Source organism: Lissotriton helveticus, chromosome 5_1 (assembly GCF_964261635.1).
Source record: "Lissotriton helveticus chromosome 5_1, aLisHel1.1, whole genome shotgun sequence".
Lineage (NCBI taxonomy): Eukaryota > Metazoa > Chordata > Amphibia > Caudata > Salamandridae > Lissotriton > Lissotriton helveticus.
The window spans coordinates 2,046,022,084-2,046,034,593 of record NC_136065.1 but is presented as its reverse complement, the minus strand read 5'-3'; the positions used below and the strand labels follow the sequence as shown (position 1 = coordinate 2,046,034,593).

Below are 12,510 nucleotides of genomic sequence, written 5' to 3'. Positions count from 1 at the left end.
CCTTTCTTAGGTCGAGCATCAGCGCGCATTCGCTGTCTGAAAGACCTGCTGTAATGAATAAAACTACTTTATTCCCGCCCCCTGCTTACAATTTGCTCACTCCAGCGTTGCTCTTCTTTACTCTCTCCTTACTGGTTCTGCAGACGATACCTCACTTCCGTTCAACGCACTGGAGCACCGGCCAAGTAGAGTCTTCATACAATTACAGTACTTCTCTATTGTTTAGGAGATCTCTTTTTCCTTTGTTGCCCTTCACCCCAGATCGAAGACATTTTCTTGCACCCCGTCGGTTCGCAAGTCTTGAGCTGCTGCCCATTTGTCACCACCTTACCACCCCCCCCCGACTATAAAATTCAAGCCCTGCTCGAGTCTTCGTTGTCATAAGTATTCAGCGACTGTCTTTATCTTTTTTTTGTTTCCTGCTGTTGCAGCCTATCTCCCCGTGACCTGGAGTCACCACACAGCAATGCTGCTGCAGTATTCAATTTTGGACGTTGAGAGCATCGATGTTCCGTGTGCTTAACACCAACATAGCCAGACATCTAATTTCCATGCTACTTTACAACCATTTAATAAACTCATTTAATTCCAGCCTAGCTGCTTCCTTTAATATATACAGCGCTAAGGATGCCTGGCTTCACCCTGGGGGTGCCCAGGAGTGGACACTTCACAGGGAAAGCCAGGAGGGGAGGATAGATAGATAGATAGATAGATAGATAGATAGATAGATAGATAGATAGATAGATAGATAGATAGATAGATAGATAGATAGATAGATAGATAGATAGATCGATCTATCAAGGCTCCAGGTTCACCCTTCGCTACAGAACTCGGGACGGGCGCTCTCTCCTGCAGACGTGAAGGGTGAATCACGTTATACATAACAGCTCCAAAACGCAGGCTCAGCGCTCACGGGACTCAAGTAGATTTTATTGCGAGCAAATGCATTTCGGCTTTTGCCTTCCTCAGTGCTCATGTTCAAAAACGCCAGCAAACCACATGTTGGAATGACAAGTTTAAATACTTCTCAGGTGATTTCATTGGGAGTGCTCAAATGAGTTGACAACAACAAAGGACTGGTATAGTTCGTACTCTGATTAGCGATATTTTGGCAGCCATATCTCAGTGTGTATCTCAAGTTCAAATAGTACTTACTGGCTTCGTTTTAAGTTCTTGAAGTCTCTGATAAACAGTGCAGAATGTCACCATTGCACATTGAAAAAACGAAACATTCTCCCTTTCAAAGTACCTTTCAGTATGCTGCCTGCTGCCAGTCCCTTTTGAAAGTACCACGCTGTTGTTCCCCAAACAGGTTTGTGCCATTTAACAGTTCCTCTGTCCCTCGCCACAGCCGTGATACAAAGTAGCATACGTTCCCACAGGTTGCAGTATGCAACCTGTGGGAACGTATGCTACTTTGTATCAAGGCAGTATACAACCTGTGGGAACGTAAATGTCATGGTACTTATGTCATGGTACTTATAGAGCGCACTGTCACCAGACGGTCACCTTGCGGTGTCGCCTATTCGGCTTCCTGGCGCTGATACTCATACCGCTGTGGAACCCCTCCTGGCTTTCCCTGTGAAGTGTCCACTCCTGGGCACCCCCAGGGTGAAGCCAGGCATCCTTAGCGCTGTTGGGGCCGGTGTGGAGGCTAAGCAAGCTATTGCCCAGAGTTGCAGCGTGGGGCCCATGATTAGAATAGGCACCGAGGCGAGAATTAACAGGTCCGAGGAAATTGAGCCCGAGATCCCGCCGAGGTGGGAATCGAACCCTGGTCCCTGCCCAGAACTCGGCATCAGGGTCTGCCGCTCTAACCATTGAGCCACACTCCTCCACAATGTATGCCTTGGTGGTTATGAATTCTTTTGTTTATGTGATTGTTAGTGTTATATGAGAGCCGCAGCTCCACTGTCTTAAAGTTTTTAATTAATCAAACAAATAAAAAAATAAAAATAAACGGTCTTAAAGTTTGAGGTACTACTGTTCACACCTTGCCTTTAAACGGTCATCTGCATGTATTGAAATGGCAAAACATGACTTCATCTCTGAAACCAATGATATGACAATAAGTGGCCATTTTTGTTCGTTTTAAAATGTGTGCCCCTAAACTGAATAACAATGTCCATCTGACATAGGATGGTGGATGCTATGATGTTGTCATTTACGCCTTACTTGGTGGTCAGCGACAGTTGCATGCTGTCCTTAAACTACTGCTACAGGCTGACTATCATTTTGAGTCTGACCAACTTGATTGATCTGGATTTAATATCCAGAAGTAAAGTGTTTGTGTGGATCCATAATACATGGAGCTCAATTAATGCTGAATGTCTTTATCCTTCAGGCCTGCGCAATTTCCTTGATATTTATTTACTTTTAAAAGGGGGAGGTATCTGGGGAAAAATGTCACCTTGCCTACTGTGTTCAAGGCTCCTATTCGTCCAGATATTGTGAACTTTGTTCACACCAACTTGCAGAAGAACAACAGACAACCCTATGCTGTAAGTGAATTAGCTGATATGAAGCTTTTTCTACTTGTATTATTTCTGAATTTGTGATTGTGGTGGTTGTGCCAGTTAATTTCAGAATGGATTATCAATATTACCGCTTCACAGAATGATGATTTCTACTTCATTGGTCTGCGTTTCTAAAATCCATGATAAAAGTTCTAATGGCATTAGTAAAGCAAGTTATATAATGGGTCACAATGTGTACTTCTCTTTTCAATATTTTTTTTAATTGATCAGTTACAATTCACCCTCGGTGCAAATTGGGATGCTTTCACCACTCCAATTATACTGGTTTTTTTTTATGTCGTGCCTACCAGACAGTGAAAGCTGAATGGTTGCAGTGACCTATGAGCTTACAGCTTAACTAACCATTCCGTACTGTTGGTTGGCTTTATCACTTAAATTCTTCGATACCTTGTTTTACTTTCTCGTGTTTGTCCTTCCTCTAAACCAGTCTAAACCACAGCCTCCCTTCCATTATTTTAATTAATTGCCAGACGTGTATCTTTCTACGGTTCGCTTTTAAAGAACTACTTTTTTTATGTAAGCACTCAGGAGTGCACGTTTTCCAGCTGCCCCCCTGGAGTTGCTCCTTCAACCGCCACATGCTCAGTGTGAGTATTACTTGAAGAGGGGTTTAGCCTCCACCCTCATTTTCGGAGCCAGGAGTACGTTTTGATGCAACTGGACTTGTGTGCTTCACAAAAAAGCATTTGCAATGCAATAGGTCTCGCATTTGCAAGAGTTTGAGCTATTGGCATTATAAATGACAATGCCTTTTATTTATACGTTTTGAACACCTGTACGCGGTGCATAAACACGCACTTTGTACTTATAGTCCTTGATTACGAGAAAGAAAGCTGTCAGTAAAAGAGGCGCAGTTATTGCTAGCCTTGCTTCCTGTAAGCAACAACTATAAGTACAAACTGCGTGTTTACACATCACTTACGAAATTTCAAAACAAAAGTCTTTGTCATTTACAATGTCAATAGCTGAAATGCTCGCAAAAGCGAGACCTATTGCAAATACTTGTTTTAAATACTTTCCCATTTATTGAAGCTGGTATTTTCCCGCCCACATAATTGCAGTTCCCTCGTGATGCTGTTGACCAGGCGGAGACAGGTGTGCTCACGTGAGCCTCACCTGAGGCATTCACCCTCCCGGCTGTGAACACACCCTGGTATGAGTCTCCCTTGGCCCCGCCGCTCCGGGGAGAGCCCTGGCAGTCAGGGCGGCAGGGTGGGTTCAAGCAGGCCCGGTTCTAGAGGGTGGGCTGGGTGGGCCAGGCCCACCCAAACTTGAGCCTGGCCCACCCAAACATGAGACTTGGCCCTCGCACTGAACCTGCCACTGACGTACAACAACAACAACAACTGTTCAGATAACTGGTGATTTACGATACTGCTGCAGAGCAACCATTTGTCTTTTGGTAGTTTTTAAATGCAGATAAACTGAATTTTATGGGAATCGCTCAGTGGGTTACTACCTCTGTCACAGATATCCTTGTGTTACTTGCAGCAGTGAAGTTACTATCCTAACATAGGACAGTGACCTATGAAATGTCATCAAGGAGCTGAATACAAACTTCGCTTTTTTGTGTTGTGATATGGTTAGAGCTTTTACATTATTTCAACTTTCTAATGTTACTAAAAATAGTTTTTTTGGGCAGTTGTATCTTTTTATCAGTAAAGCCAACCCCCAACCACTGGAGTACTCTTTAAATCTTGAGTTTGTGCTTCCCCAGACCAAACCCTTGTAAAATATATTGCCCACCAGTATGGATGACATGTGATTTCTACACCTTGTAATCCTCATTGGCTTATGTGACATTCCCCGTAGACTGATTTATTGTCTCTGTATAATGTGTGCGGTTATGTAAAGTACTGTGACACCCTACACTGATATGAGTAGCGCTATACAACAAATGGAATGGATATGAGAGAGGGGCAATGGCGAGTTGAGGGGCACTAGTGGAGGGTTTCAGTGAAGGAATACAAGTAGGGGGTCATGGGGTTGGGGGCTACTGAGAGATGAGGGGCGCTGGTAGAGGGTGGCAGTGAGGGAAGCCGAGGAGGAGGTCACGGGGTGGAGTAGAACTACAGAGAGTTGAGGGGCACTGGTGGAGGGTGGAAGTGAGGGAAGCCGAGGAGAAGGTTATGGGGTGGGGGGAACTACAGAGAGATGAGGGGCACTAGTGGACTGTGGCAGTGAGTGAGTCCGAGGAGCAGGTCACAGGTTGGAGGGAACTACGGAGAGATGAGGGGCGCTGGTGGAGGGTGGCAGTGAGGGAATCTGAGGAGGAGGTCAAGGGGTGGGGGGGCTATGGAGAAATGAGGGGCACTAGTGGAAGGTGGCAGTGAGGGAAGCCGAGGAGGAGGTCACAGGGTAGGAGGAACTACAGAGAGATGAGGGGCGCTGGTGGAGGGAGCAGCGAGGGAAGCCGAGGAGGTGGTCATGGGGTGGGGGAACTACAGAGAGATGAGGGGCACTGGTGGAGGGAGCAGTGAGGGAAGCCGAGGAGGTGGTCATGGGGTGGGGGAACTACAGAGAGATGAGGGGTGCTGGTGGAGAGAGCAGTGAGGGAATCTGAGGAGGAGGTCATGAGGTGGGGGGGCTACAGAGAAATGAGGGGCACTGGTGGAGGGTGGCAGTTAGGGAATCCGATAAGGGGGTCATGGGGTGGGATGAACTACAGAGAGATGAGGGGCACTGGTGGAGGGTGGCAGCGAGGAAATCTGAGGAGGAGGTCATGGGGTGGGGGGGCTATGGAGAAATGAGGGGCACTAGTGGAAGGTGGCAGTGAGGGAAGCCGAGGAGGAGGTCACAGGGTAGGAGGAACTACAGAGAGATGAGGGGCGCTGGTGGAGGGAGCAGCGAGGGAAGCCGAGGAGGTGGTCATGGGGTGGGGGAACTACAGAGAGATGAGGGGCACTGGTGGAGGGAGCAGTGAGGGAAGCCGAGGAGGTGGTCATGGGGTGGGGGAACTACAGAGAGATGAGGGGTGCTGGTGGAGAGAGCAGTGAGGGAATCTGAGGAGGAGGTCATGAGGTGGGGGGGCTACAGAGAAATGAGGGGCACTGGTGGAGGGTGGCAGTTAGGGAATCCGATAAGGGGGTCATGGGGTGGGATGAACTACAGAGAGATGAGGGGCACTTGTGGAGGGTGGCAGTTAGGGAATCCGAGAAGGAGGTCACAGGGTGGGGGGAACTACGGAGCAATAAGGGGTGCTGGTGGAGGGTGGCAGTGGGGAAATCTGAGGAGGAGGTCATGGGGTGTGGGGGAGCTACGGAGAGATGAGGGGCACTGGTGGAGGGTGGTAGTTGGGGAGTCTGAGGCGGAGACCATGAGGGGGAGTGGCTAAGGAGAGATAAAGGGCACTGTTGGAGGGTGGTAGTTGAGTTATCTACAGAGAAAGAGGTAAAAAAAAAAAAAAGAAGAGGTCAAAAAGACTTTTGAACCGGCACTAAAGTCGGCCGATTAGAACTAACATGCATGCCAATTACATTTACTGCTATATTCAATGTTTCAAGTTTGAAGGTGATTTTACTATTGTTTTTTACTGGGAATAATGAAAGTGGAACTGAATGGTGGCTGATATGGGGCTGGGGAACACGGTCAGCTGTGAAATAAGGTGTAATGGAGAGGGGTGGTAGAAAAGTGGATAATCAAGCCTGTAAGGGAGTGTGCTGCAGAGTTGGGGGTCAGGTGGAGGTAGTAATGGAGAGGGTTTATCCCGAAGGCTCGCACAGAGGGAGCCCCAGTAGTGTCACTTGCTTGATACTCCCACCTTAGAAACCTCCCCTTCCAATCCCATCAAAGGGACATTACATGGAAGAAAAGCACTTTTGAGTGTGATAACATTTAGAAAGAGACTTTGAATAGAGTGCGTTTTACTGCGCCTTGTAAGACTAAGGAGAGAAAGGAGGGCCCAGAAGCAGGCCTGGCTAGATATATAAGCAATAAATCGGGGCAGCAGTGGCCCACCCAAATGTACTTTTGGCCCACCCAAATAAATATTCCTGAAGCCGGGCCTGGGTTCAAGGCAGGAGGAAGCGGCCTACAGGGAGAAGGGTGACCTCCCGAGAGAAGTCCGATGAGCGTGCCGCTGTCTGAGTGACCTCTCAGGACCGGGCTGGAAAGGAATCTGAAAACTCCATGGCTTGCCAGTAGGGTCGGGTGGGAGTCAGTCATACGCCGGTGCCAGAAATCCAGACACGTTTCAAGTTACAGCTCAACCCTAGTGACTGAAATAAGAGTCTCCCCGACCAGGAAGGAGTGGGAGGAAACCAGACCCATGTAGGAACAAAGCCTCTCGTGCGAGAGGACGGTTTTTCTGAAGAAAAAAACATTTAAATACTTACATCAGTCCAAAATATCTTGTGTCCTTTCACTGTTGCCCTACATGCCAGTATATATTTAAAAAAAAAAAACCACACTCACAGGCACAAAATGTGTTAGGACAGTCCCAGGGCCCGTGTAAATCCTAGCCTAAAGCAGGTCGGGTTCTGCACCCAGGGTCAGACTGGGACAGGGCAGAACTCAGGCACCAAAATAAAAGTTGCCCCATTAGTGAATCAGATAGCCCAAAAAAATATCCATGCTTGCAAATTAGGGCAGTTCATAACTTGTAAAGACAGGTGTATACGTTTTTCTTCTGGGTAGGGAAGATCGCGTAGATTTGAGCTTACTGAAGGAAATGCGTGTTTTAATATCTGGGAAATGAATAGTAACAAGCATTGGCATAGCCAATTAGTTTCGCATATGCGAAACCTATTGGCATCGTCAATGGTTTTTTAGGTTTCGCCTCGCCGAAAGGCTGCGCAGCAGACTTTCCGCGCAAGGCGAAAGCTTATGTCTAGAGATGTGTACTCATGTCCCGCCCCTCGTTTCCATTGGCTAGCTCCATAAATGGAGGCTAGCCATTGGAACAGAGATCTGTCCGTCATGGCCGGAGCAGATTCGTGGGCGTTCCGGACATTTTTACTCATCCGCCCCCTTGCGATCATCATGCGGCGGTGGGCGGTGTTTATTTTTATTTTTTTACAGCTTTGTTTTCCACCATTTCGGAAGTGTCCTTTGTAGGGGTGGGTTGCGCGATGTCCCGCTGTCCGTTCCCGCCCCCCCCTCCGGCTGTCCGTGTGCCCGTTCCTGCCCCCCCCTCTGGCTGTCCGTGTGCCTGTTCTGCCCCCCCTCCCGCTGTTCGTGTTCCCGCCCCCCCTCCCGCTGTCCGTGTGCCCGTAATAGTCTTGCTCCTGCAGCCGACGGAACTTGACCCGCGAAAACCCATTCTGAGCCTATCTGACACATCCAGTCAGCTGAACATCCCAGACATGCTCCTGGCGGGGTTTCAGTAGAGGCGTCCGGCTGCGAGAGGGCACTTTCTGGGCGAGGGAGCACTACACGAGCTGTTGCTATACGGAGTGAGGCTGTGCGGGCGGTCTCCCCCACCGGCCTCGCTTTCCAAAGCCAGCCGTCCGTTTCCTGCAGGGATCATCGAGATGTTGGTAGTTTGAGGATGAACGAGCGACTTCTATACCTTCGCACACAATGCTTTTTTCCCCGATAGATGCATTGAGAGGTTTTAGACTGCACTTTTGTGCGTGGCCTGTACTCCCAAACAACAAAACAGAGAAACGCTGTATTTTTACTGCTTGTTTCATGATTTCCCTTCTAAGCGCCGAATAGAAGCGTGCTGTTGTTGCTGTGTGCAGTGCCTCCTGTACCCCGGGGCCTGGGGCAGAGGGCGTGGCCGGGGCTTGCTGAAAGGGATGGTGCGGGCAGTGTGTGAATGGAAAACTCTGGAGAGGGGCGCCCGCTGAACGGAATGGTGGGGGGGCTCCGAGAGGTGCCGGAAGAGGCGCAGTCCCAGGTAAGGGGCTCCGATCGCGCGTCACGCAGGCGTTTTGTTATTAATTTCCACGCGCATTGCTCTTTATCCAGGTAGAACATGTGATCTAGAGTGGCTAGGTCGCAGACATGGTCTGGAATGCTGTCTTCATCTGTTGATCCCATTGTGTGACCTTCATCAAATCCCTTTCGCGCCCTTTACCTAATCCCTTTCACGCCCTTTACCTTAAAATGACTATGCTAAAACAGGTAGTGCTTAGAAACAAGTCTGTCTGCTTTCACATGCTGTATGACAGCATGCATTAATTAATCTGTACAGTATGCTGCTGCACTAGTGCATTCTAAACGCTACCAATGACAGGACATCAGCATAGCGCCGAGAGGCCTGCACTGCGCACACTCTCTGGTAAACTGATACATGTTCTGTACACATAGCGCTTATGTGCGTATGTGTGTCTTTAGTCATATGTTAGCTTGTTTCTAAACTTCTACCAGATTATAACACCGAGGAATTTGGAGGGGGGGTTGTTCAGAGTCACACAAAATGTTCTTGGGGCAGCCTGGATTAGAACTGAGCGAGCAGAGTGACCCAGGCGCTGCCTTGTCACCAGCGAGTGTCAGATGCACAGTGATGGCTCGCCACAGACAAGTGCGCCCTTCCTGCTTACGTAACTCTCCATGAAACAGCTGTCTGGGCTTGTGAGGCTTAAAGGAGGTATTCCGCGTCTGGGAGGTGCAGTGGCTGTCTGAAGAGGACAGGGCAGGTGTTTACCTGGACACCTCGGGCTGTGAGACGCCTCTGTCAACCATTCTCTTCAGGTTTCTTCGAAAAGCCTGTACATATTTAAAGTGCTCTGCACTCCTGTCACAGTCCCGTCCCTTCTATAAAGCAGTGTGTGCACCTTTCTTGAGGACTGTTCCTTCATGAAAAGAAGGGCTAACATATCAGTGAGTTCTTCAGACTTCAGAAAGAGTTCAGTAAACTTTTTCAAAATATCTGCACGCTTATTGAAGGGATGTTTTTGCTCTTATTCAAAGAGTTCTGTCGGCATAAACTGTTTAGGTTGTTTTTTCTAACAATGATTTCCTCGTTTCTGAGACTCGTTTTCACTTTTCAAAGACTTCTTTACACGTTTCCAAAGAGTTCTGCACACTTTTTCAAAACTTTTGGTGTCATTTTCAAATAATTCAGCATACTTAAACAGAGTTATGAATTATTTTTCAAACATTTCAAGGCATTTTTCTGAAAGAGTTGTGTGCACCTTTTACATTTCTTCCCACCTTTTCAGAAGGTTTTACCCAACTTTTCGTTATATATACACTTTTGGGAAAATGTCTGCACCATTTTTTCAGAGGATGCACTTCATTTTTTAAAGTTTACTATTGCACCCCTCCACCCCCCACACACCTCGAGTGTCAATTAGACTTCTTAACAGAGACCACGAGATTGTTCTATCAACATTTTGCTGAACTTTATCAAAATGTTTTCTTGGACTTTTTTCAACCTGTTCTGCAAACTTACAAAGAATTCTATGAATATTTGAAATTAGCATCATGTTTAAAACAGTTTACTGTATCTTTTCAAAGTTATGATTTTTTGTGCTTACAATATGTGAACGAGCTAGGTTGAATATATATGTACAAAATAAGCATGCATTCTTTACAGTGTGCAGCTGCCTGCAAATGTGTACTCATTACAGAGCTCTGTGTGTGTTGGGGCTCTGTCTGTGTGGCTAGCTTTTTTTTGTAGGTGGCTCTATGTGTGGGTGGCTCTATGTGTGGGTGGCTCTGTGTGTGTGTGGGTGGCTCTCTGTGTGTGTGCGTGTGGGTGCAAATGCAATAGGTCTCGCATTTGCGAGAGATTAAGCTATTGGCATTGTAAATGACAATGCCATTTATGTATCTGTTTTCAAAACCAACACATAAATAAAAAATTTGTCATTTACAATGCCAATAGCTCTAACTTTTACAAAGGCGAAACCGTTGCATTGTAAATGCTTGTTTTACATGTTGCAGAACAGCGCGCGCTGCTGTGCAACATGTCTTTAAATAAACATTTTTTAAAAATCGACATGACGCGGTAGACGCCAGCAGCGCCACAGCGCTATTTTTGTTTACTTTAAGCTATGCTGCACAACAGCCCACGCTGCTCTGCAAAATGTAGAAACAAGTATTTACAATGCAATAGGTCTTGCATTTGCGAGAGTTCGAGCTATTGGTGTTGTAAATAACAAAGCGTTTAATTTTTATGTTTTGGTTTAGAGTGTAGCGGGTGCTTTCACATTTACATAGCGACAAGAAAGAAATGGATCACTTTGGCGGAGGAGAGTCGTCCCACTGCTTTTAAGCTGTGCAAAGTACGAAACATAAAATAATAATAACTATGATTTAACATTTTATGCTTCGTGCTGCTTTGCTGGTGGGAGGGGCTGCTCCACTTTCCGAGCAGGGGAGGAATGGTTTGCATACTCCTAAGTGCCAAATGACTGTTTAGTCAGTCCTCTCGGGCCGCCCAAACCAGTTATGTGCACTTTTCCTGTTCTTCATGCAGGCTGCATTACAGCCTGCATGGAGAACATGCCCACCCCTCCAGCCCATAGCTGAGAGCTGCGTCACGGCGTTCAGATTAATCGCAACCAGCTTGTGATTGGACAGGGGAACCTGGGTGCTTACCAATCACAACGCTGCATTGCAGTGTTGCAATTAGCCAGTGGGGCCTGGCTGTGCTTGCTGTTCCAAGATGAGGAGAGCAGTGACGTGGGACCCAGCTGCAAGGTAAGATTATTATTTTTTTATATTGCGGACCCCCGGCACCCCCGGCACCTGCAAGCCATGCCGGATGCCACTGCCACTACTAGGGCAATATGTAAGGTCACCAATTAGGCCATTAGTGTCAGTGGCTCATCATATGCAAGATCATGAGTAGATTATTTTGGGGTAAATTATAGTTTCCATAGCTGGGGTATGAATTGTGATTTGCGTAGAAGACCAAAACTGAGGAATTTCCGGGTTTTTATATTTTGATGTTGAATCAGAATGTCACTTTAACTGTGGATATTGCATAAAAATGTGTATGTTTTTATCATGTAAATATGTGTGCTACAAAGGAGAGTACCCAGGTGCCCATAAGCCAGGAAAACTGCACCAAAAGAATAAAATTAATCAGAAAAAAATGCATTTAGTAACTAGTAAACTTGCACATTCCAAAAAATTCAGGAGCAAAGGCCATCATTTTGTATTCAGGAATGGGCGACATTCTCCTGAGTGCTTGAATTTCAGTGAAGTCACGAGTTTCAAAAATAGCAATGTATGAATATACATCAGGCAGCACTACCGAAAACAAGACTGAAGTACAGAGAGAGAAAAGAGAGAGGGAGGATAAAGAAATGAGCAGGTCAGACATTGATTGAAGCGCGACAAAACAAAGGTGTGCACACACAGAGCCAACAACCCCGACCGTTCAGAGGCCGACGGGCATCTACTAGATATTTCCTTCCTTCAACGAAGCTCAAGTGATCAGGAGTCTTTTTCCAATCCTTCCTTCCTCCTCACCCTCCATCCATCTTAAACACTCTCCTAGATGAACTTGCATAGAAGAGCATTCAAGCTTTACACTCGAAACTCCCCCCCGAAAAAACTAACATTGCAAACAGCAAAGAGAAGAATGCCTCTTGGCCTCCTCCGGTCCACTGCCATTCAAAAGGGATTGCAGTGTATACAGCCATACGAATTAGATTACCAGTTTTGACCATTGTGAGTTTTCACTTTTTTCGCAAATCCTGTTGCATTGGTTTTGGAAATAGAATTGTTTGTATGTATCCAAGCTCTTGTTTTTTTTTTTCCTAATTGGGGTGAGCCATTCAAATATGCAGTCAAGTCAAGTCAGAATTTATATAGCGCACTACATACCCATAGGGTCTCAAGGCGCTTGAGGAAGGGGGGGGGGAGGTTTACTTATCGAATATCCATGTTTTAAGTTGTTTTCTGAAGGCTAGGTGGTTTTGAGTAAGGCGGAGGTGGATGGGAAGGGAATTCCAGGTCTTGGCCGCTAAGTAGGAGAAGGATCTTCCTCCCATGGTGGCTTTGTGGATGCGCGGAACAGCGGCGAGGGCTTGGTTGGACGAACGCAGCTGGCGGGTGGGGGTGTAAAAGG

The 12,510-nt window shown here is 46.9% G+C and overlaps 1 protein-coding gene and 1 non-coding gene across 2 annotated transcripts in view; one reads left to right on the top strand and one right to left on the bottom strand.

Moving 5' to 3' along the window:
• The window catches only part of NEU1 (neuraminidase 1), a 118,870-nt gene that overhangs the window by 94,079 nt on the left and 12,281 nt on the right, over positions 1 to 12,510 (bottom strand). The gene's annotated exons all lie outside the window — the stretch shown is intronic.
• Positions 2,148 to 2,248, top strand: LOC144756933 (small nucleolar RNA SNORD16). The gene has a single exon (XR_013595412.1). It is a non-coding gene; the product is annotated as a small nucleolar RNA SNORD16 (small nucleolar RNA).